This window comes from Pinus tabuliformis, chromosome 1_2 (assembly GCF_031772625.1).
Source record: "Pinus tabuliformis cultivar Carrire ecotype Pingquan chromosome 1_2, CPIR1, whole genome shotgun sequence".
In the NCBI taxonomy this organism is placed as follows: Eukaryota; Viridiplantae; Streptophyta; class Pinopsida; order Pinales; family Pinaceae; genus Pinus; species Pinus tabuliformis.
In genome coordinates, this window is record NC_142298.1 from 528,147,134 (window position 1) to 528,172,285 (window position 25,152).

Consider the following 25,152-nt stretch of genomic DNA (forward strand, 5'->3'; position numbering starts at 1 on the left):
ATATATATATATATATATATACAGTCTGGAACTGGTCCCTACACTTCTCGAAGGGACAACCTGCGCTGCATTTCAGATTCTCTGTGTTACAGGTGCGCTGATCAGACTAGCTCTGTGCAGCTGTGGCTTCTGTGCTTCATTCTTTCCAGTTCTATCCCTGAATTTTGTTGCCTGTGATCAGTATATGTCTGTCTGAAACTCCTTTTCCTTGTTGTTATTCCGCCTCCTTTGTACAAAAGAATTGTAGATGTTTTTGTGTGTTTGTTGAGTCATTTACAGTTTTCCTTTGCAAAAGTAGCATAGTCGTACTGTCGTCCTTTGATTTGAATTTGTCGCAAGTGTCGATTTCGATCATAGGAGAAAGTTTGATTGCTGTTGATGGTTGATTATCCTGTTACTATTGCTTTTGGTCTGAATTTGTAATTTTCTAGTGTCAAAAACAAGTATTCATTTCAAAATCGTAAGGTGTCGTAATCATCTCTATTTTTTATTTCGAAAAGAAGCTTGTTTATGTTTGTCGCTTGAAAAGAAATTCAGATTTGTACATCAACTTTCTTTTTAGCATCTATATACTAAGAAAGTCGAAAAACAAATACATGCATGTGCATTTGCATATAGACAGTCTGTTTGGCTTGATTTAGGAAAGTGCATTTACAGTGTGCTCTTTGCTCTTTGTGAAAAGATTCTGTCTTTCTTTTCCCTAGTAGCTAGGATTTTCATTGCACAAAAGAGATAAAAAGTTTGTTTATCATCTTTAGATTGCATTTTAGGAATTACATCTACATCTCGTGGTGAACCCAAAAGGCAAACTTCATAAACAAGATCAACTTAAAATAAATTCAATGAATCTAACAACGCTTTGGAACTTAACGCACAACATTTAGAGGTCTAGGCTAGAGACGTATTTCGGCGTCATAAAGCCTGGTAACTGTTGTTCTCACTGATGGTTGGGTGATTCCTCCACTTTGAGACGATAAGTGCCAGTACGGACTTGTGCTCCCACGTACCGTCGAGTATATTTTGGGAGACCCCTATAGGCTTAAAACCTTTATCCATAGGAAGCTGTGTCTGCCGCCCTATCGATCGCAATGCACTGAACACAGCATTCGGGAAGATTGACTGCCATACCGTAAAAAGTATTCTATAGTTTAGCGATTGGTTTGGTACTCCCTCTACCTAGACTTCCAGAGTAGTCCCTTTCGTTCCTTTTCAGACTCCTTAACGGAAAAGGTCCATCTGAGCACTTGTCACTTCAGGGTCATTAAAAATCGAAGGAGACTAGAGTCATCTTTTGTTTTTTCTCGACTCTTAAAAACTGAAAAAACAAGTTGTGTCAAAGCATCTAAAATTCATTTAATTCGGAAACATACTTCTCGTTTATTTTAGTTGATCAAGTAATCCGTAATCGTGGAAGAAAGTCAATTGAAACCCCATTGTTCGCGGAGGCTTACGAGTCAACCGTCTTTGTCTCTGGAATCGAAGCCAGTACGGACAAAGCGAACTCGTTTAACTGGTTCCAAATCTCCTATTAAAGTTAGAACAAGTGTTCCAACAACATCCGAGACTCCGGTTACTCCAAACATTTCTGGAATCCCTGCCTCTACAGAAGAAGTTCAGTAGCCACAGAAGGACAGTGATACTGATCCTAGTCTGAGAGTAAACACTTGTGTTACCGAACCAGTTCCATCTACAACCGGTTCGGAAAGTCTTGCTCTTCAAACATCTGTCGCTGCCGATTCCATACCTTCTTCGGCACTAGAAATATTCTACGGACCTGACGGTCTTCCCCTTCCACCTGGTCTGATTGCCATAGAAGAAATTATAGAAGATCCTCCAACAAGTACTCCATCGCAATTTGGAGTCGGGATAACTCTATATCCTTCTTCATTAGAAGTTAGTCTACCACCAATGGAAGCTCCTGTAGAATCGCTAGGTAATCTTTTGGATAGACTACAAATGTCTGAACAACCGTCAACATCTAGGAGCGTGTCGTCTAACACAGTGACGGCAGAACTCCCTGCTATCACTCCGACAATGTTCGTCGTTATACCATCTGTCCCGACTAGCTCTCAACCGCTAGAAGGAGCCCACTCAGGGGCTACTTCGACAGTATGGTCTGTTCCTGTTTGTTCATCCGGAATAATATCCGGAAACTCTTATGTTGAGTCTCAACAGATTTATCCATTTGGAAGTCAATTTGGGCAGTCCGGCCTCCAAGGGCAAACCATTCCCTTGAGTTCTGGATTACCATCGTATGGGGGGCAGTATACCCTTTCATTATCCCCTCCGGGAGGATATCCATACGGGAGTTCACAACAACATTCAGGTTATATTGGAATTACCTCAAGCGGTTGGGTACCAATACTACCTCAACAACCAAGAGTTGTATATTCGATGCAACAATGCTTACCTATGTCAAACATACCGACTACGCCAGCTATTATGACAGTGTCGCAAGTTCAAGCGCTGCCTGTTGTATGCCAACCTCAGGTTTCTCAGGTTGTAATGCAACAGCCCCTTGACCCTGCGACTCAACCACAATCGCCGACTGGTGGAATGACACAGGTTCAGATAGGTACAATTACCCCTCATCTTGGTCAAACTGTTAGTATCGGTCAACAACACATGGATTCACAACCATGGCTAGTACAATACCAACAACCGCAATTCCAACAAGTATACCAAGGTTCTGAGCAACAAATCTTTGCTAATAGTGGGCAGCCGTACATTCAAAACGGTCAAAATCAACTATTTTACAATGGTCATGCCCACCAACCTTACCAAACATACCATCGTCAAATGCATTATGCCGGTATGCAAAGACCAACTGCTCAGGCAATCCCATCTTATCCTGGGTATGCTTCACCTAACCTGAACCAACAGTTACCCTTTGTGGCAACTTTAGAGTTACCTGACTTAAATCGGTTAACAAATAATCCAATCGCTTACGCCCCTTGGTGGCCAGCAATTCTGCATAAACTTCCATCAGATATTCCTAAATTTAATGGAAATCCGGGTGAAGATCCATCGAATCATGTGATGAACTTTCATCTATGGTGTTCATCAAACACCTTAAATGATGATTCGATAAGACTTCGCCTCTTTCAGAGGACGTTAACAGGTTCGACGGCAAAATGGTACATCGAATTGCCTAGAGCTTCGTTTGACAACTTCAGTACCTTAGCCACAACCTTTTTAACCCATTTTCAGTTACCAATAAGGTACAAAACGGGAACATAACTTCTTACCAATTTCAAACAGACAACGGCCACTCACATATCTGATCATATACATGAGTGGCGACGTCGTCGTAGAATGGTAAAGACGTATGTCCCCGATCAGCTATTATCTAAATGGTTTATCAAGTCATTACTGCCTTCCATCACGGAAGATGTGGCAAAGGGGGGAGTTGTAACAGAAGAGCAAGTTATCGCTCGTGTGCAATATCTGGACTTGATATACACTCAGTCCGGCACGCTCTACGATAAAATACCTAACGCCCCTAGACCGGAATTCTCAATTCCTCCTCCTCCTAAATCAAACAATGACTCTCATGCAAGCAATGGCGTGATTGGCACAATAGACACGAAATCGACAAAGGCTACATCCAAAAAGGCCTGTAAGATTTCAGGTCAAAATGCAAAAGATGAACTTCTTGCTTCGGAAGTAAATGTTGTATCGACAGATAAAGGCAAAGAAACCAAACAACCAGGGAGCAAGAAGAAAGGCAAAGGGAAGAAGAAGAAACAGGAGGAATCATCACCTGAAAAATCTTCTTCAAACCCTCCTGGAGATAGGAAACCAAAAAATCCATGCTTGATATGCAATGAGGATCATTGGACCGCAAGTTGTCCACACAGAGCTAAGGTTAAAATATTCTTCAAGAATTCGAAAACCTTCGCAGTGTTAACTGATCCATTTCCAAATCCAGGAACAAATCTGGTTGAAAGTGGAAATGCTTCCCCGTCTCAAGTGCTAATGTTGTTGGTTTCAAAACAACAAAATGATGTTTTGATATCGACAAGGAACAAAGATTATGGGAATCCACAGCTGTCGAACAACAAGGATAAAGATCAACCTAGTAGTTCGACAACAACTTCACCAGAAGTTGCGCCACCTACCATTCCTGAATTGACGATAAAACCGCCAAAGGGAGTAGTACACAAGTCGAAATTTAATCCCCGCACTAGAGTGGCACAACATTATAATATAGTGGAAGATTTGGCCCAATCGCCATCCGCTATGTCGACTCTTGAAGTACTACAGAATTGCCCATCCCAAAGGCAGGCTTTATTATCAGCCATTGGTGGGATAGACCTAAGGATTCCAATCTTGTATCCTTCGATCATAAAGGATACGATCCTAAATTACCAGCTCAACTAGCTTTCCTTGTTCAAGTGAAAGCCCTCAACAAAACTGTTCATCGAACAATTATTGATGAGGGGGTATCTACATGCATTATGTCGATGAGTTGCTGGAAAACTTTAGGATCTCCAACCTTGTCACGATCTTCAACGACATTAAAAGCATTCGACGGAAGGACATATACCCCATATGGTATCCTAAGTAACTTGAAAATTGAACTAGGAGGGAAAACGGTAGAAATAGATGTTGAAGTAATCGATGGAAATCTTGATTACAACATCCTACTAGGAAGGCCATGGATATATGCTATGGCAGCTGTTGTGTCGACCTATTTTAGGAAGATTGCATTTCCCTTTCAAGGAGGGATTACAATCGTCGATCAACAAAACTTCCTCCCCAACGGTTCTCAAGTTACAGGAAGCATTCCCATGATCCATGGAAGCCCTCATTCGCTTCAAAATATCGGAGTAGGCCTATTAAAAGATCCTATACTAATGGGAACTTTCACCCTTCCACCTCCAATCAACCTGGCAAAAGTGGCGTCGATAGGAACCTGCTACATGAAATCTTCTAAAAAGATCTCGGAAAACGATATCGACATGGATCATGCAATGGTTTTGCCCCCAATCTCAACGGAAATATTGTAGCAATCAATGTTCCTAGCATGGGAGGCAAGCCCAAATCAACGCTCATCAAGCATTTGGATAGATAGGTCTAAAGAATATGGTACCCCTTCAGATCCTTGGTCTCAAGTGCATGTCACCGACGAAGGAATTGTCCAATCAATGGTAATTGAAGGAGCACCATGGAATGATTCCCACCATCATTCCCTTCTTCCGGATTGTGGAGAAGATACTCAAAATGACCTTTATCATCCTTCTGTTTTTAATTTTCTATCAAATACTGTAAACACGGTGGATTCCGAGCGAAACTTGTCCAATATTGAAGAGACTATCGCCATAAATATCTCGAGCAAAACAGATGTTGTAGAGAATATTTATGTCGGCAAATGTTGTTCTCCTTCAGAACTAGAGATATATAACGCTCTTTTTTGCGAATTCAGAGATGTCTTTGCTTGGTCATATGATGAAATGCCAGGCATTGACTCGAGTATCGTTGAACACGAAATTAAGATGTATCCAATTGTCAAACCAGTACGACAACGGCTACGGCAGGTGCACCCCAAGAAAGCCGCTGCCATTAAGGCAGAAGTTGAAAAACTTCTCCATGCTGGTTTCATCTACCCGGTTCCTCTAACCGATTGGGTATCGAATATTGTCCCTGTTATGAAAAAACAAGGAACAATTAGAGTGTGCGTTGATTATAGGGATGTAAATCAAGCTTGTCCAAAAGACAACTACCCTACACCCTTCATTGACCAGATAATTGATGAATGCACCGGATGCGAAATATTTTCATTCATGGATGGATTCTCCGGGTATAATCAAATAAATATCCGCCCACAGGACCAGTCAAAGACTGCATTTATTTGTCTGTGGGGCACATTCGAATATCGAAAATTACCCTTTGGTTTAAAGAACGCAGGGGCAACATTTCAGAGGGCAATGAATTATGCCTTCCATGACATCAAAAACATCGTTCAACCATACCTCGACAACCTTCCGGCTCATTCACGAAAGCGGATTGACCACCCGCAGCATTTAAGAGCGATATTTCTACATTGCCGACACTACAAGATACGACTCAATCCACACAAATGTGTATTTTGCGTCAGTTCTGGTTGTTTACTTAGCTTTGTAATCTCAAAGGACGGGATTCGTCTCAACCCATGTAAGGTCCAGGCAATCATAAATTTGCCTCCACCTTCGAATTTGCTTCAGATTCAGAAACTCCAAGGGAAAGCAAACTTTCTGAGGAGGTTCATTCCAAATTACACCGAACTTGCTAAAGGTTATACACGTATTTTGAAAAAGGAAGTACCCTTTGTCTGGGATCAGGTTGCGCAAGCTTCCTTTGATGCTTTAAAAGATTCCCTAATGAAAACATCATTAATGTACGCTCCTGATTATCAAAAAGATTTTAACCTGTATCTGGCTGCAGCGGATACGACCATCGCAATGGTTTTATTTCAAGAAGTTGATGGAATTGAACATCCTATATATTATTTAAGTAAAAACTTAAATGATACAGAAAGCAAATATTCTTACGTTGAAAAGCTAGCACTCGCAGCTGTTCAAGCGATTCAGAGATTTCGACACTATGTCCTCTTTCAGAAAACTACCATTCTGTCAGATTGCAACCCCATGACTTATATATTGTCGCAACAGTTGCTGGGGGGTAAATATTCAAAATGGATAGCAATCCTACAAGAATTTGATTTGGAATTTGTAAAATCCAAGTCAAAGAAAGCTCTAGTTTTCACAGAATTATTGTGCGATCTCCCATCATCGTCCAACGATGACACATCCGAAGAAACAATCGTGGATGAAAGTTTGTTTCTGATATCTGCAAGCAATGAGTGGTATGGGGATATAATCATTTATCTCCAAACCCAAAAATACAGGCCAAACACCTCCCACTCCGAACAAAAACGTATTCGATACCAAGCAAAAGACTACATGATCGTCGGTGATACACTTTACCGTCGTGGTATCGATACAGTTCTAAGAAGGTGCCTCACCCATGAGGAGGCCGAAAAAGTCCTGAATGATTTTCATTCAGGCGCGTGTGGGGGGCATCAATCTGGATATGCTACAGCGCAAAAAATCTTACGAGCAGGATACTTCTGGCCAACAATGTTCAAAGATTGCATAACCGCAGTCAGAAGTTGCCATGCTTGTCAAATTTTCGATAGCAAAACCAGAAGACCACCCGCACCTCTGCAACCAATAGTTGTTGTTGGGCCATTCGCCAAATGGGGCATCGATTTCATGACATGTAACCCCACCTCAACCGGGGGGCATGGGTACATCATAGTCGCAGTTGACTATTTTACCAAATGGGCCGAGGCGATGCCTACATTAGATAATACTGGTGAAACAGCTGCCCTCTTCTTTTTCAATCATGTAGTCGCCAGATTCGGCGTGCCGCAGGCTATAGTCACATATCATGGATTGCATTTTCGCAATCACATGATGGTCGAATTAGCTGCCAAAATAGGGTTGTCTCACGACAGCTCTACTCCATATTATCCACAAGCCAACGGACAAGTTGAAGCAATCAACAAGGTCCTCAAACGCATGCTGCAAAGGATGATTGGAGTTCACAAAAGAATATGGCACCTAATCCTGTACTCAGCTTTGTGGGCTTACCAAACATCAATAAGGAATGCAACCGGGTTCACACCTTTCCAACTGGTATATAGCCTGGAAGCAGTCTTACCAATCCAGTGTGAAATCTCATCTCTCAAACTCGCAATTGATCTCCTCCCCGGAACTTCAGAAGAAGAAGCTCGTTTCTTGGAATTAATCCAATTAGATGAAACCCGTCGTGATGCCTCTTTGGCTAACGAAACCCATAAGAAACGAGTTAAGGCGCAGTTCGACAAAAATGTCAAACCCCGTGTCTTCTCAGAAGGTGACTTGGTCTTGCTTTATGACCAAGAATCCGATAAATTGGGAGCAGGTAAATTTAAGTCTTTATGGATGGGCCCCTATATTGTTAAATGAGTGTTTGCAAAAGGAGCCTACGAGTTAATGGATTATGACGGAATTCCACTGGCCCAACCTCGTAATGGGTTGTACCTCAAGCGTTACTATGCGTAATGGTAACCTGTGTGCTTTTGTTATGTTTTTGTTTTCGCTAAAGTGTTTATTTTGGTCAAGTAATCCACTTTTTACATTTGTTGCAGATGTCAAACCTATTGGAGTCATGTGTTGGATATGCCGACGGAGCGAGTCGTATTTCGCGGAACCTATCTTCCGCAGCCTGGGCTATTTTTGTTCCAAGTGGCGAGTTAGTAAGTTTCAGAGGGGTATGTATTGGTCAATCAACAAATAACATCGTTGAATATAGCACGTTGATAGAACTTCTCTCTGATGCCATCACACATGGTATACGCCGACTAATTGTTAGGCTAGACTCACAGCTCGTAATACTACAACTCAATGGTATATATTCCATCTGAAACCCAGCTATTTATCGCATGTTCCTAAGGGTTAAGATTTTGGAAAGACAATTTGATTTTATTCAATATCAACATATTTCCAGAAACTTAAACACATTAACTGACTCATTAGCAAATTATGTGTTAGATAGACATTTGCGACATTTATAAAAAGAAACATACTATCAATGTTTGCATTTGGATCATGTAACTTAACCAAAGTAAAACTCTGAAAATCAAAAATATATATAACTGTTTATGGTTTACATATAATGTTCTGTAACCAAGACAAAATCGGTCAAATGACCCAAAAACTCAAAATGCTAGGGGGCACCCTAGTCTAATGATGCTCGTGATAGCAAGTCACAGCCTGTGCGATCATGCGTAAGAGACAAGTCCATCGTCTGGGCACACCAATAGTATGCCACTGTAACATCAAAGGTAGCTTGTCAGTCCTCACATCTGGAATACCAAGAGTGAGGCCCTCAACTTGCTCCTGTAATGCTGTGAGAGTCTTAGCCACGTCGAGGTCGCGAAGGATAGCCCTTCCGATGGCCTCTCCTATTGGGGCAGCAGCTCGTACTCTCAGGCGAACTACTAGACGAACAGGGCCAACATATGCATGTACACATGAGTTTGATTAAAGTCTTGATAGAATAAAGCAAAAGGACATTATAAACAAAAAACAATAAACAAGAATATGGTCAAAGATTTTACCAATGGCGCCCCACTGCTCGCCATCCAGCAGTACTAAATCTGGATCACCCCGGAAGTCCATGCCAGCGTATGGATACTCAGAATAAACCATCTCCTGACGATCAAACCACCTGAAGAAGGTATCAGAAAATGAAATCTGAGACTGGCCAGCATGCCTAGACATATGGTCAACCCATCTCTGCATAAGTGGTTCAGTAGGAGAAGGTAAATCGAGTGCAATGTACTGCGGTTGCATCAGTGGTATCTTCTCCAAGGCAAAAGCAGTCAAAATAGAACCATACCCAAAGTTCTTCAACCTCCCGCTCTTTATCTTGGTCAACTGTTCTTTCATCACAAGAAGTACTGCGTCGCACCAGTTGAACACCTTCGGTTGGAGGCATTCCAAGGCATGCTGCATGTAAGATCGGTTGGCTACATGAAGGGCCGCACCACCGGCCATCCTACCAAAAGTAAACAGAATAGTCCTGAGGGACCTGTCAGTGACATCACGGATGATGATCTTGTCGTCTTTACTCGGCTGAGATCCTTCTCTGCAGTACCGGTGGACATAATCTCTCACAGAGTCGCCTGCCCGGGCCGAACCTGACAAAGAGATGGGGGCACCCCGCCTCGACAAGCCAGTCAAGAAATAGATGTCTACTACAGTCAAGGAGATAGATTTTCCCCTGATCTGGAAAACCTGGTTGGTAGGATCCCAAGCATTGAGAAAATACTGCAGTAAGTTGATTTGCTGTCTCATGCTAGAAATGCGGAAAAACTTCAGCAAGCCACAGTTCCGCAGCGCGTTTACTGTAACCGGATCATGTAGGGCAAGCATGTCCTCTTCTTCATGCTCACGTTCTCGCCATGTAATGGTCATCTTACTCCAAAGATCTCTGAAAAACAAACAAGAGAAGAGTTAGATCCTGATTTTGGTAAGAAACAGGCAAAATTTCCATCAAAAAATTGTGCACTAAATTCCTTTTCTGCGCCCAACGCACCTGCAGCAGTGTTATAGGTGCATTGAATGTCAGATAGCCTTTAGACAGGTCAACATTCAACGCAGCTTTCGATACACAGAGGGTGCGCTGAAGGCAAAACGAGTTCTTCAAACCCCAGGGGCTCAGAAAAGCTAGGAATCAAGCTCAAAATGCAAAATGGAAACCATGAAATAAAAGAGCTAAGGTTTAGCTCCTACGTGGTCCAGACGGCGCCGAGAATCGTCCACAGAATCTCCCGAAATTAGCTGATGAAAATCAAGGGGGAAAAAGCACCTCCAAAGCTCCAACAAACCAAAGTTCAAATGAAATAGTAAAATGAGAGGTAAAAACACTTTTTCATTACTTTTTACGTAGTTCAAAGTAAAATATTTGTGTTCTAACTCATTTTCAAGCATATATTGTTCATTTCTAACTAGTTTGATGAAGCAGTTAAAGATACAGTACAATCTTTGAAAGAACAGAGCCATTTATGGTAAAATCAAAAAGGGACCATTTAATCGAGCAGTTTTAGCACATAGTTCAAGCTCGTTAAAAAACAAACATAAGACATGAGCAAATGTTTCCACCCACGTTTAAGCTCATTAAAAAATGAACTATTCCCCGGTAAATAACCATCGTGAATGTAGTACTTCAGCCATTAAATCCTTGGTCGTGTTTGCACCGTCACCTCCACTTTTTCATTGGCCGATCATTCACCTCCATTTGATTGTTTACCCATTTTGAGGAACAGCTGCGAAGAGTGATTTCACTAGCCATCCTTGTGACACTGCCGTGATTGGAAAATTCCAAACCTTACTTGGAATCAGCTGCTACCCGTTTTATCACTCGTTCCTCAAAAGACGAGTCTCCTTTAAGCTCTTTTCAACTGACTCGTAAAATATGAAAAGATTGCTGAGCCATTGGCCTCTCCAGCTCGTTAAAGGGACAGGAAGTGCTATCCCTCCTCTAGATTTTAATCTTTTTGGACCTGAGGGATTATTACACAAAAAGATCGAGCGCTTGTTTTGTTCGGCTCATTAAAACTATCGAAAATTCATCCCTTCTGTATTGTTTTATACTTTTTCGGACTTAAGGGATTAGATGACAAAAAAGGAATTTTGGAGTTACCTTTACGTTTCTTTTCAGACTCTCTAAAATTGAAAAGGACTGAGTTATCTTTGTCGTTAAACTCGTTAAAAAGATTAATAGCGACAAACTTGTCTTTAGACGAGAACGAGTTTCACTATCGCTAGGCTCGTTAAAACATAGCAATGGGTTTGCCCGAAGGGAAAATTATAGAACAAGCATATGTTATCCTCCTCAAGCTTGACAAAAATAAAGAGGTATTGGTCAGCAATGACTGGGGAAAAATTGGGAAGAAAACTCAAAGAAACTTTGTTGGTAGCAAGTCGCTCTTGAACATGACACTTCCACTCCGTGTCTGAGTCGGGTTGGGTTGTTTCATTCACCGGTCACATCACCATGGTCACGCAATACCATCCACATTTGGGGTTAATGCTACCAATCCATCACATCAATGTCGCCGATATGTTCAAGAGAAGTCATCCAGAGAAGTCACCTGTGTCTCACCCACTACCATACATTATACTCCATTCTTTCATGACCGCCACCCTGAACCTTATATCACCAGATCGTTTTCACCTCCATCAAAATCATTTGCTCCGTTCCGTGTCATTGATGTGGGATTCATTAAGGCCCTCCTGTGATGGATCACTTCTTGTCGACATCAGCTCATTATCCAAGAAGTTGATCTAGGAACACCCCATTTAGTACTTTGAAGCTTGCATACCTCAATGGCAAGTTTCTCACTTTCAGCGACAGGTATACATCAATGACCTTCGACCGAAAGATTTTGCGTGGTGTTCGACGCCAAGTCCTTTATTCACACCACGTGAATTGTACTGCAGTACCTTGAGGGTCATTATCATTATCGGTGATTCCTCTCGCGCTTGTTAACAGTTTACATCATTGACTGGTAATCAAGCGATGTCTTTCCATGTTCGACTTCAGAACATTTCTCACATGGATCGACTTGTACTTCGAGTGAAGATCGGATGAGATTGAAGACCCCGGATCTAGTTTCATCCATCCGGGCTGCGATATATATTCATGGAAATAAATACATTAAATGTACAACATTGTAGCACAGATAATCATCTTACCAAAAGGATGATGGCTCTATCAGAATCATCAGTCTACACTCAGACGATTGTCTGTCCTATGTACATGAAAATGAATTTATAAAGCTGAGCATGGGAATGCCCGCCTCAGCTAGATCATGAAAATATTATGAAGATAATGTATTGTATTGTATCTTATTACAGGTCTCCTCCCAGCATTGAAAGAACTTCAGATCCTCATAATAAAGCATTTCACCCGACACCAAAAGGTTAACGGCCTCATACTTTAGGAGGAAACTGTTATAGACATTTTTGTGCCCTACAACTCCAAGCATGAAATGTCCATAAACCAAGGGCTCCTAAGTCCCTAAAAGTGTTGTTCTAACCCCTAAAGGAACAAGGTCAACAGATTACAGCTTCTCCCAGAAGTTCTCCATGAAAAACTACTCAAAATTGGTCAAAACAGGATCATTGCAGCTGCTCCACTGGCTAGGTGCGTTGCATCTCACCCAAATGCACTGTGAGGGTGCGTTGCATTTCAAAACTCCCTTCTATGGGGTGCGATGGGTGAGAAATAACAAATGGCAGTGTCATTCCGCAAGGTGGAGAGGCAATGGAAGCTTCCAGAATCTTCTCCTGTGACACTTGCGTCACTGAATTCGACCAAGGATGAGTAAGAGGCCCTCAGTCTCCAAGTGGAAGCAAGAACTAACAGAGAGAAGACACTAATCAAATCACAAGCTGACTCATCCTCCTTATAGATATCTATATATGGATCCCTCATCCCAGAGATCCGGAGGCTGGAATTTTGCATATTGTAAGGAATTGTTGTTGGTTTCTAGAGACAAACATCAGATTGTTGGGTGATCTATGCTTTATTTGAGGTGAAGAGGGGCTTCTTTGCTGGGAGGTTGATGCTGGGTCAGAACAACTGGTTGTAACTCCTCCTGTATCTTTTCTTGTTTATCAATAAAAGCTATTTGAGTTTTCCTCCATGCTTTTGTATCATTGATGCTTGTTACATTTGTATGGTCAATTTAAATCTGATCCTAAGTTGTTTATGAATATAGATCCATGTCTTTGTATAGTGCTATGCTTCTGTGATCTTACAGGTACTTTGTGAAGCTGGGCATGCAAGGGAGCAGGTAGCTGGGGACTATCAAAGAAGAGAGGGATCGAATCAAAGGATTAGCACAAGACAGAGGTTGGTCTTTCTATTCCTCTCTATCTATAATTCATAAAGGAAAAACATAAGTAGCTTTTGTTTCTAAGGTAGCTGTCACACCTTAGTGGGATAGAGAAGTTCTATATAGACACTTTTCCCTGTAACAGTATTCTGTCCCTAAGTTCATGCAATAGCCTTAAAAATTGATCACGTGATCCTCAGTGGTTTGATCACCTTCATTATTGAACCGTGGAATTTTTCGTTCATATTTCAAGGGAAAATCATGTAAACATCCTTGGAGGTCAAGGGGGAGATATTTGGCATTAATCCAAGCATTCATAGTTGGAGGCGGAGGAAGAACGGAAGGGATAATGGGAACTAAGGAAAGTGACTAGTTAGGAGGAGGAGGTGGATTATTTAAAGGTGTCGCTCGTGCCAAAGAAAATACAAGATCGGGATGAGAGGAAGATGATGAAGCAACTACTTGAAAGCCTGAGCATAAGGGGCTAGGATTCACAGTTGCCCAAGGATTAGGTGACAACGAATAATTAAGCATGAACTCATCAAGTTGTTTTCTCCTATTCACTATAGTAACCAATACTTTAGGATCATCTAAAGGAGGGTCACTAACCTCAGAGGTCGATCTGGTTAGCCTTTGTGAGGCATCCAGGTTTAAATGGAAAGTAAAGAAAACCAAAGAATTTCTGGCTACATTAATTTTACAAGTAACTTCTAACTAATTCATACGAATACAATTACAAAATTTAACAAAGTACCTCAGCAACGATGAATGTGCACTTCCATAGCAGCTTTCAAACTCTGCGAGGTGGTCGTAGTCCAGGGGTATGTGGGTCTGACTAGGCTCTTTCATCTTCTTGTGCTAGGAGCTCCCATTTTTGTTGTAACTCTTGATGAGTCTAGGAAAGCTTCAATGAAAGTTCATATAATCCGTTAAGAACACTGTGTTGATTAGCCAAACCAAATAAAATATGTGGTTGAGTAGGGTTAGAATTAGTCATCCAAAGATTTGAACTAATAGTTTCCCCGGCAATGGTGCCAAAAGAATGTTAGTGCTCAAATTTTTCCCACATATAAAAAATTTAAGTACGCATTCACTGAGCACTAAGGAATCCTTCCGCTTGTTGTAGCAGGTACAACCACCCTCCAAAATTTTGGCTCGCATGCAAATTTCAAAGCCTACCTTGGATCCTTTGATCGATCGTTCCTTGGTCACTTACTGGTAAGATTATGATCTCAATCCCCATCCTTCATCTTAAGATTTTTCACATTCTCATCTTTATGTAGCATGTGTCATCTTTGGGCATCGGGATTATTGTTTGTCATGCAAAGGGAATGTTGTTCTGCTTCAAGGGGAAATCTTGTGCATATGGGTTGTTCTCATTACATAGACATGTTTCAAACTCACTTCACACACTCTTGTAATGAAGGTTATGGCATCAAGAAAAGTATGTTTTATATATTCTGGATGGTCTATATTTTATCACTAAGTTCTCGTGTGTGATCATAGTCAAGTTCTATCACTGTGTAAATCAATTTCATTAATCTCACACTTACCTAGTTTCCCGAGCAACATAGCCTCATCCAGGTTTCTGGAACTGCACACTTTGCTTCTGCAACCCTCAAGACTTTTCCATTGCCTGTTGAAATTGTGTAATGCGCAGAGACCCCAGCCTCCCTTAGCATCTGAAACTGCGCAGTGGTTTCCTCTAGTGTCCTTTCCCAGTCAAAACCCACTATCATAAACTACATAGTATTTTCCCCAAGCTGCTCAGTCTATATTGCAACCTGAAACTGCACAAATGTGTCCTCCTAGGACCATCCCGCAACAGTGACTTGCATTGAGAAACTATGCAGTATTGCCTCTCAGCTTCCCAAGCTACGTTTCACTCAGAAAGTACGCAGATGTGTCCTCCCAGGACCCATCTTGCAGCAATGTCTTGCATCTCAAAAAAATGTACTGTTGTCCTAGCTATCCAATTTTCCTTGCACTCAGAAATTGCTTAGAGCAGGCAGTCAACCTTGATCTAGAAAACTATGCAGAGTAGGCCAACAGCCTTGCTCCTAGAAATTGCGCAAAGCAAGCAACCCAACCTTGCTCTAAAAAAATGCACAAATCATCTCGGCAATAGTGACTGTCTACTGAAACTGAGTTGATCTATCTCTCAGTGACTAGAAGAAAAGATAAGATGCTACATCACTCTAAAGGAGTTGAGGAAAAGGACCAAGAAACCAAGTTATGATAAAAGATCGAGACCTTATGCAAACTCTACCGGATGCATATCATCTCGAGGGTAAGTATGGTAAGTAAAGTGCATATTTTGAAGTACATCTCTTACTGTAGCTTGAAGGACTACTTGTCATTTCCATTTCATTATGTCTTTAATAACATACATGTGTGCAAGAAAAAAATTAATTTCATGTGTTTCCTCTACGTGTCTTTCTTCCATTTCTCTTGTTGAACCAACTGTCATCTTTGTTTGTTTGATTTTCATGTCATGCTTGCAATCCATTTCTGGTGATTTCGAAGGTTTACCTTTATGTGTTTGGTTTGTTTTAGCTATGTGAATACCCATTGCACTCACACACAAAGTTGTAAGAACTATTGCGCAAGTGTCGTCAGCGATGTTTGGAGGTCTATCCCAAGTGTCACACTTGTCAATTTCACCATTAGGTAGTCCTGAAGAGGGTCATGCTTTGCCATGTTTGTCTTGTTGGTTTGAAGTGTCTTGTCGCCAAGTTATGCTAAGTGTGTGATCACAATGTCATATATGCACAAGTTCACTTACTCCCACACTTATACATTTTCCTGAAAATTTATCGATGGGACAAGCCTCCTTCAACTGGACACCGACTGAGATGCACTGCATAGTCTCAACTCTTAGTGACCCTGCACTGCTTCCCAGAACTACGCAGAGCTTGAGGTTGTCCTCCAGGTAGCCTACACTGCATAATTCTAGAAATGAGCTAGCTTACTGTCTCCCAGAACAACACAGAAGTTGCCCCATAATCCAATCCAGTTTGCGCTTCCCGCAAGATCACCCATCAAGCCTCCCTCTGGTCAACCGGAAAAACTCAACTAAGTTGTGACCCAGGGTTGTACTGATCACCAAAAATGTGTAAAACTTGTTTATTTTTTCACCTTGCACTGGCTGTAGAATTTGCGTAGAACTCTGGGATATGTCTCTATTACCTGCCACTGCATTGTCCCGAGAAATTGCACAGATATGACAGGCAGGCCGCCTGTTGGCCTACTTTGCTCTCCCTCAGAAAATTGCACAGTTTTGACTGGCACCTGCCCTAATGCCTCACTCTACACCCAACCCAGAAACTACAAAGTTATGTTTGGGAGCCCCTGCTGCCTATCTTTGTCTATCTCCTATAATTGCACAGTTTTGTCTAGTAGCTCCCCGCAGCTCGAACTTGTCCTCCTCCGGAAACTATGCAAATTTCCTTGCGAGTGCTTCCGACTACCCACACTATATTTCCCAGAGAAACTGCACAGATTCCCAGCTGAACTCTCAGATGACCTACCCAGTCCTCATCTTGAAAACTGTGCAGAACTGTTTTGTTGTCCCCTAGACACCCTGCCATGTCATCCTCCCAGGAACTACGTAGTTCTACCTCCTAGTTGGGTTCTCTCTCGCATTGCAAATGTCATTGCTGTCCCAGATTGCACAAATCTAGCCCCCAGCAACATCTGGGTAATTTTTCACGATAGTGCCCTAGAGCCTCTCATCCCAGCCTGAAATGTGCTCTACATAGTTTCAGAGCCTTGTCCTTTCTCCCGGTTACCTTCACTAAGAACCAAAAGATAATGCATCATGGTGGACTAAGAGATTTCGGATTTGATGTCATCTCATCATGAGTGATTGTAGGAATAGGTACATCGATAAAACATGGCGCGACAAAAAACAGGATGGAGAAGGAGCACATTCTAAAATACTTGTTTGCATTTGAACGTACACGTGAAGCACATCAAGAAGGAAGCAGAAGAAACACATGCATGGGACCACCTTGCAAAGACTGAGACCATTGAACACCCCGTAGCACCAAGATATGCGAAGATGAACACAAAGTACATTCAAAGCCACATCCATCACTAAATAGCATAGCATCTTGACGTGGACACCGCAGTCAGCCAATACATGTCAACAGTGTCATGTGAAGTTGTGTTATGAGTTGTCTTGGTCGCCTCACTTCTATGAGCCATAACTGTTGTAATCAGATGTAATGTAGAGTGAAATTCCAAGTGTCATTAGTGGAATGCAAATGGTCATATGTAATGTAAAGAGTTATATGTAATGAAGTTGAAGAGTCATGAGGGTAGTCCAAGAGTCACAAAGGGGAATGTCAAGGGTCACCCCACCCTTTTCTATATATAGAACCCCATAACTCATAGAATAGGATTTTGGGAGCCAAGCTTTTGCTAGGCATTGCTTAGAGAGGGGTTGGAGAGTATTGTGACGAGCCTTGGCTTCTCCATAGTGCAAAGCGAGTATGTCTCTTTGGAGGAGCAGGAAGTGTTCAATGTAACGTTCCACTATTGGGGCTAGTGGTTGTCATTATTGTATGTATGGATGGAACTTTCACTTTATATAATATAACACAGCCAACATGTTTCATGCATATGTTGTTATTGTAGTTTGACTATTTTGGTTACTTTAGAAATTCATATAGTTTTAACTTATGCTTTTATGTATGGACTATTCTATATGTGATTGTATCAATCTTTTTGAAGTGTGTTGTTGGTTTAATTCATTACTTTGGATTGTCAACTATTCTACTTTCTAGTTTGTTATGTCATTCAACTCGTGTGTTCCTTTCAGGTTGCGTACTATTACAGGCTTCTAAGGGATACACTTCTTTTCCCCCTCCATGTGTTAGAACCTCCCCATGCATCTCTCTTGACTCACTACAAGGTCACACACTTTCTTCCAACAAAGATATCTTGCTTACCTCTGTGCGCTATCACAATCAAGGCATAGCTTTACTACCCACTCTTGGGACTCCTACTCCAAACGGTTTTAGGTATAGTTGGGATTTCTTACCTGGGATATCTCCTGACATGTTGACAATCTAGCACCATCAACATTTTTGGCGCTAGAAGGAGAGCCAGATGATAAGCTAATTCCTCAAAGTTTGTTTTGAATCTCTACACATATTTCATGAATACCTTTGCAATTCGTCCTCCGAGATGTATGGATGACTTTGAAATCTCAAAGGATTTCTGGAATGACTTGTCACAACACACATATGAAGGTGAAGGTGGAACAACTTGGCCTAGGCATATAGCTAATTTCCAGGATCTCTATGATACCTTGGAAGACCCTGAGGATTATGTGGCCTATTCATTTTTCACATTCACGCTTCGAGGGCACTCATTACAACAATGTGTCACACTGCCTGATAAATATATTCACTCTTTCAATCACTTTGTTGAAGAGATAGACTGCAATTTCCATCACTTTGACCATAAGGCACTTAACAAAAATATTATCGAGTTATAAAAAGCCCGTGATGAATCCCTTGTTCAATTTTGGGACCGCTTTTGTAATCTCACATTTCAATTCCTAGAGGATGAAATTGATTGGAAATTTATTCATGAAATATTTTAGTATCTTCTTACGATATCTGAAAATCCACAAGTGTTGGAATCATTCAAACCCATCCCAGCATACCTCGGTGTTAGAGCTACTAAATCCAAGGCGGACAAGGTTGCTGTCACAAGTGACTTTCCATCCTCATCTCATCAAAAAGCTTTAGCCTCGCAGTGTGAGGTGGGAGAAGGTGCACATCCATCTGTTGAACTATCACATCCTCCCACCCCACCCGCTCTTCATCTTTGTGCATATTTAGTTTACAAGACTATTGGTTGTCATGTGGACTTGTTTCCTCAACCTCCATCCCCGCGTTATGTTGATCCTCCAGATTCTACTGTGATGTGTTCTTCCTTTCCAGACTCCACACTTACTATTCACGAGGATCAAGTTGTCAACAGAGTTGGTCTTGAGAAACAAACCTACGCTATCATTTATGATGAGTATGTGTGAGAATACGAAGAAGAGCTCATGGTGAAAGATGAACTCCCTCTGTCCACACCTCATCTTTTGTTCCCTGACATCTTTGGTGGTTCTTCCATTATTAATTTTCTATTTGAGAATTCATTTCCAGATGCATCTACTTCCGATCATTGACAGGATACACCAGATGTTAATCTGTCATCGCATGGCAGAGAGGACACATCTGTGTTTGCACATCCACTTAATATTTCATATGTTATTTTTGGAAATGCATATGGTGAACATTCTTGCTTCTCATCAACCCCTCTATACGATTCATCAAATCACGAGGATGCCAATGAATATATCGAATTTCCTGTTCGTGGTTTTCGTGATCTCATTTCTCCTTCATTCAATCATGATGTTGATTCACTTTCTGTTAATCTTTCCAAGCCACTGGTCTCTGATGATCTATCTATTGATGAAGTTGAAACCCCTCAAGTTGTCGAGGCACTTCAACCTGCGTTGATGGTTATGTCAAGCCCTCGCTGTCCTGAGGTTAGTTCCACTCCTGATAAGAAATTTGTTGAAACACTTTAGGCTCTTCATCACTCTCCTGTGTTCATTAAACAACAATCTAGTTCATAGATTTCACATCCTCCACCGAAATTATGTAATCCCATCACTCATGCATTGGAGGAATCTTACACAACGAGCACTCTTGAGAAGTGCAAGTTGTCTTATTTCTTCATGCTTTCTCATTATTTAAGGTTAAAAGAGTGTACATGCTTATCGACTACGCACAATATGTCACATGACCATGGTATGTCTACAGAATGTTTGTCTTGCACATTTACTCTTTTATTTTCTATGGACGCTTTGAAATTCAGAGTGTGTTGGCCTTCACTGATTTATCTTTCTTGTTTGTTGATTTACACAATTATCTTCCTTGTGAACCATGCCTTCACCAACATGGGTCAACCAATGCGTCGGTGGATGCATTGGAAATGTCACTTTATGTGAGTATGCCCATGCACTATTTAGCTTAGGAGTAAGAGTAGTGCTTTCTTTCTTATTTGTCTTTGTTTGCATGTTGTTTGCTTGCTTACTTGGTTTGTTTTTCTTTCTTTCTTTATCTCCTTACTTGTTTTTCTTTTGCTTTACTTTTGATCTTTTCTTTCTTGTTTGTTTGGCAACATGTTTGCACTCATAGTTTTAGTCACATGAAACCGGGTTTGTCTCTCGAGACAAGCCGAGAAAATATAAGAGGACTTGTATAGCTATCAACATCTGGTTATCTGTTGTCCTCTATCTTTATGAAGAACTTGTTGTCTTGAGTCGATGATACCTTGATGGAAAATACATTATGTTCAAAGTGAGTCTTGGTGAAAACATCAGGCTTGCACTGTTAACTAGTACCACCTACTCTAATCATTTTTTTTGGGTTAACCTTTGTTATCTTAGTCAAGTAGAGTAAGGTGAGGGGGGAAACCTTAACAAGTATGTCAGAAGTATATATAACATACTTCTCTAAAGGGATAACCTCTTATGCTCTCAATAAGTCAGGATCCTTCTTCCACCTCTAACACAAATAAGAGCCTATGCATAGTTATTTGAAAAATGAAAAAAAAAAAAATGAAAAAAAAATAATGTGAAAGAGGAGAAAGGCTTTATGTGTAGAGAGATGATGCAAGTAACTCCGCCAAGGTACTGACCAAGCTTGTTGGCAGTAGAGCGATGCTTGTGTTCTTGCGTGACTCTGTTGCGGTACTGTCTAGACCTACTGGCAGCGGAGCAACACTAGAGATGAAACTAAAACTCTGACAGTTATATTACTTGTGCATCCATATATGCCTCATTCCCAATCAAAACAACTTGGTTGAATTGGCTTGGTATGTCTGTTGATCGATCAAGACAATGGTAGGGACTACATATTTCACTAAAGCTAGTGAGGTAGCCATGATGATCAAAGAATCGAACAATAGTTCCAGAAGGTTAGACTTGCTTTTCATGAAAAAAGTTCCATATAGAGAGTTGGAGTTCTACCAATGTATTTCCAATGTTGTAGCAACTAAAACCACCCTCCAAAATTTTGGCTCGCATGAAAATTTTGGATCCTATAATCGATCATTCATTGGTCACTTATTGGTAATATGACGATCTCAAGCCCCCTACTTGATCTTAATAATTGTTCATGTTCTCATATTTATGAATCATGTGTCATCTTTGGGCATCGAGATTATTGTTTGTCATGCAAAGGGAATGTTGTTTTGCTTCAAGGGAAAATCTTGTGCATATGGGTTGTTCTCATTACATAGACATGTTCCACACTCACTTCACGCACTCTTGTAATGAAGGTTGTTGCATCAAGAAAATTATGTTTTATATATTCTGGATGGCCTATGTTGTATCACTAAGTGCTCGTGTGTGATCATAGTCAAGTTCTATCGCTATGTACATCAATTTCACTGATATCACACTTAGCCGATTTCCCGAGCAACCTAGCCTCATCTAGCTTTCTGGAATTGCACACTTTTATTCTTCAACCCTCAAGATTTTTCCCTTGCCAGCTGAAATTGCACAATGCGCAGAGACCCCAGCTTCCCCTCGCATCCAAAACTGTGCAGTGGTTTCCTCTAGTGTCCTTTCCCAGCCGGAACCCACTGTCATTAGAAACTGCACAGTATTGTCCCCCAACTGCTTAGTCTATCTTACAACCTGAAACTGCATAGATGTTTCATCCTGAGACCCATATTGTAGCATTGCCTTGCATTCAGAAACTATGTAGTATTGCCTCTCAACTACCCAGGCTGCACTGCACTCAGAAATTGCACAGAGGTGTCCTCCCAGGACCCATCCCGTAGCAGTGTCTTGCATCCCAAAATTGTGCAGTGTTGTCCTAGCTGTCCAATCTACCTTGCACTCAGAAATTGTGTAGAGAAAGAAAATAGCCTTGTTCTGGAAAACTGCACAGAGCAGGCCAGCAACCTTGCTCCCATAAATTGCACAGATATAGCCTTGCTCTGGAAAAATGCGAAGATCATCCCGATAGCAAACATTGTCCATTGAAACTATGTTGATCTATCTCTCAGTGACTATAGGAAAAGGTGACATGCTACATCACTCTCAAGGAGTTGAGGAGAAGAACCAAGAAACCAAGTTATTATAAAATATTGGGACCTCATGCAAGCTTCCTCGGATGCATATCATCTCGAGGGTAAGTATGGTAAGTAAAGTGCATATTTTGAAGTACATCTCTTAGTGTAGCTTGAAGGATTTCTTGTCATTTCCATATCATTATGCATTCAATAACATGCATGTGTGCAAGCACAAAAGTCATTTCATGTGTTTCCTCTATGTGTCTTACTTCCTTTTCGGTTGTTGAACCAATTACCGTCTTTAATGCTTACAATCCAGTTCTCATAATTTTGAAGGTTTACCTTTATGTGTTTGGGTTGTCTTAGCTATGTGAACACCCATCACACTCAGACACAAAGTTGCAAGAATTGTTGGGCAAGTGTCATCAGGGACATCCAAAGGCCTGTCCCAAGTGTCGCACTTGTCTCTTTCACCATTAGGCAGTCTGGCAAAGTGTCATGATTTTCCATGTTTGTCTTGTTGGTTTGAGGTGTCTTTTCATCAAGTTATGTTAAGTGTGTGATCACAATGTCATGTATGCAAAAGTTCACTTGCTCTAACACTTAGCCATATTCTTGAAAATTTGTCGACCGAACAACCCTCCTTCAACTAGAACTTGACTGAGCTGCACTATGCAGTCTCAACTCTCAATGACCTTGCACTACTGCCCATAACTGCATAGATCTTGATGTTATCCTCCGGGCAGCCTGCATTGCGCAATTATGGAAATAAGCCAACTGAATTTCTCTCCTAGAATAGCGTAGAAGTTGTCCCATAATCCAATCTAGTATGTGCTTCCTGCAAGATCACCCATCAAGCCTCCCTCTAGTCAACTAGAAAAAATAAACTCAGTTATGACCTAGGGTTGCACTGATCCCCAAAACTACGCAAAATTTGTCTAGTTATCTACCTTGCATTACCTATATAAACTGTGCAAAATAGTGGGATATGTCTTTGTTGCATTTCACTGCACTCTCCTGAGAAATTGCGTAGATCTGATAGGCAGGCCCCCTGCTGGCCTACTCTGCTCTCCCTCAAAAAATTATGCATTCTTGACTAGGACCTACCCTGTTACCTTGCTCCGAAATTATCCCAGGAATGATGCAGTTATGTTGGGAGCCCCTACTACCTGTGTCGGACCATCTCCCAGAATTGTGTAGTTTTGACCAGTAGCTCCTCGTGGCCCGATCATGTCCTCCTCTAGAAAACTGCATAGATTTCCCAGCCAGTCCTTCTAGCTGCTCACACTATCTTCCCCGGAGAAACTGTGCAGATTCCTAGTTGAACCCCTGAATGACCTACCCAATCCTCACCTTGAAAACTTCACAAAACTGTCTAGCGGTCCCCGGAGACCCTGCCACGTCTTCCTCCCAGGAACTGCGTAGTTTTGCCTCCTAGTTGGGTTCTCTCCTTTAACTATCATTGTTGTCCTAAATTGTGCAAATTTGTCCCACAGTGACATTTTCGTAGTTTTTCTTGGCAATCCATTGGAGCCTCTCATCCCAGCCTGAAATGTGCTCTGCACAGTTTCAGAGCCTTGTCCTCTCTCCCAATCACCTACACCTGAAACCGAAAGACAAAGCATCATGGTACACTAGGATATTTTGGACTTGATGTTGTCTCATCATGAGTGATTGCAAGAATAGGTACATCGATAGAACATGGTGCGATGATGAATGGGATGGAGAAGGAGCGCATGCTTAAATACTTGCTCGCAGATGAACTTATACACGAAGCACATCAAGTGTTAGCAGAAGAAACACATGCATGGAACAACCTTGCAAAGAATGAGACCTTTGAAGACCACACAACACCAAGCTATGTGGAGATGAAGACAAAGTACATTCAAAGACACATCTGTCACTTAATAGCGCCACAACTTGACATGGACACCACAGTCAGCCAGTACATGTCAATAGTGTCATGTCGACTTGTGTTATGAGTTGTCTCGACCAACTCACTAATATGAGTCATAGTTGTTGTAATCAGATGTAACATAAAGTGAAATTCCAAGTGCCATTAGTTGAATGAAAATAGTCATATGTAAAGTAATAGTTTATATGTAACGAAGTTGAAGAGTCATGAGCGTAGTCCAAGAGTCACAAAGGGGAATGTCAAGGGTCACCCCACCCTTTGCTATGTATAGAACCTCATAACTCATAGAACAAGCTTTTGGGAGCCAAGCTTTTGCTAGGAATTTCTTAAAGAGGGCTTGGAGAGTATTGTGACGACCCTTGTTTTCTCCATAGTGCAGAGTGAGTATGTCTATTTGGAAGAGTAGGCGGTGTTCATTGTAACGTTCCACTATTGGGGCTAGTGGCTGTCATGGTTGTATGTATGGATAGAACTTCAACTTTATATAATATAACAGATCCAACACGTTTCATACTTATGTTGTTATTGTAGTTTGACTATTATGGTTACTTAAGCAATGTATGTAGTTTTAACTTATGTACGTATGGACTATTTGGTATGTGATTGTATGAATCTTATTGAAGCATGTTGTTGGTTTAACTCGTCACTTTGTATTGTTGACTATTCTACTTTCCAATTTGTGATGTCATTCAGGTCGTGTGTTCCT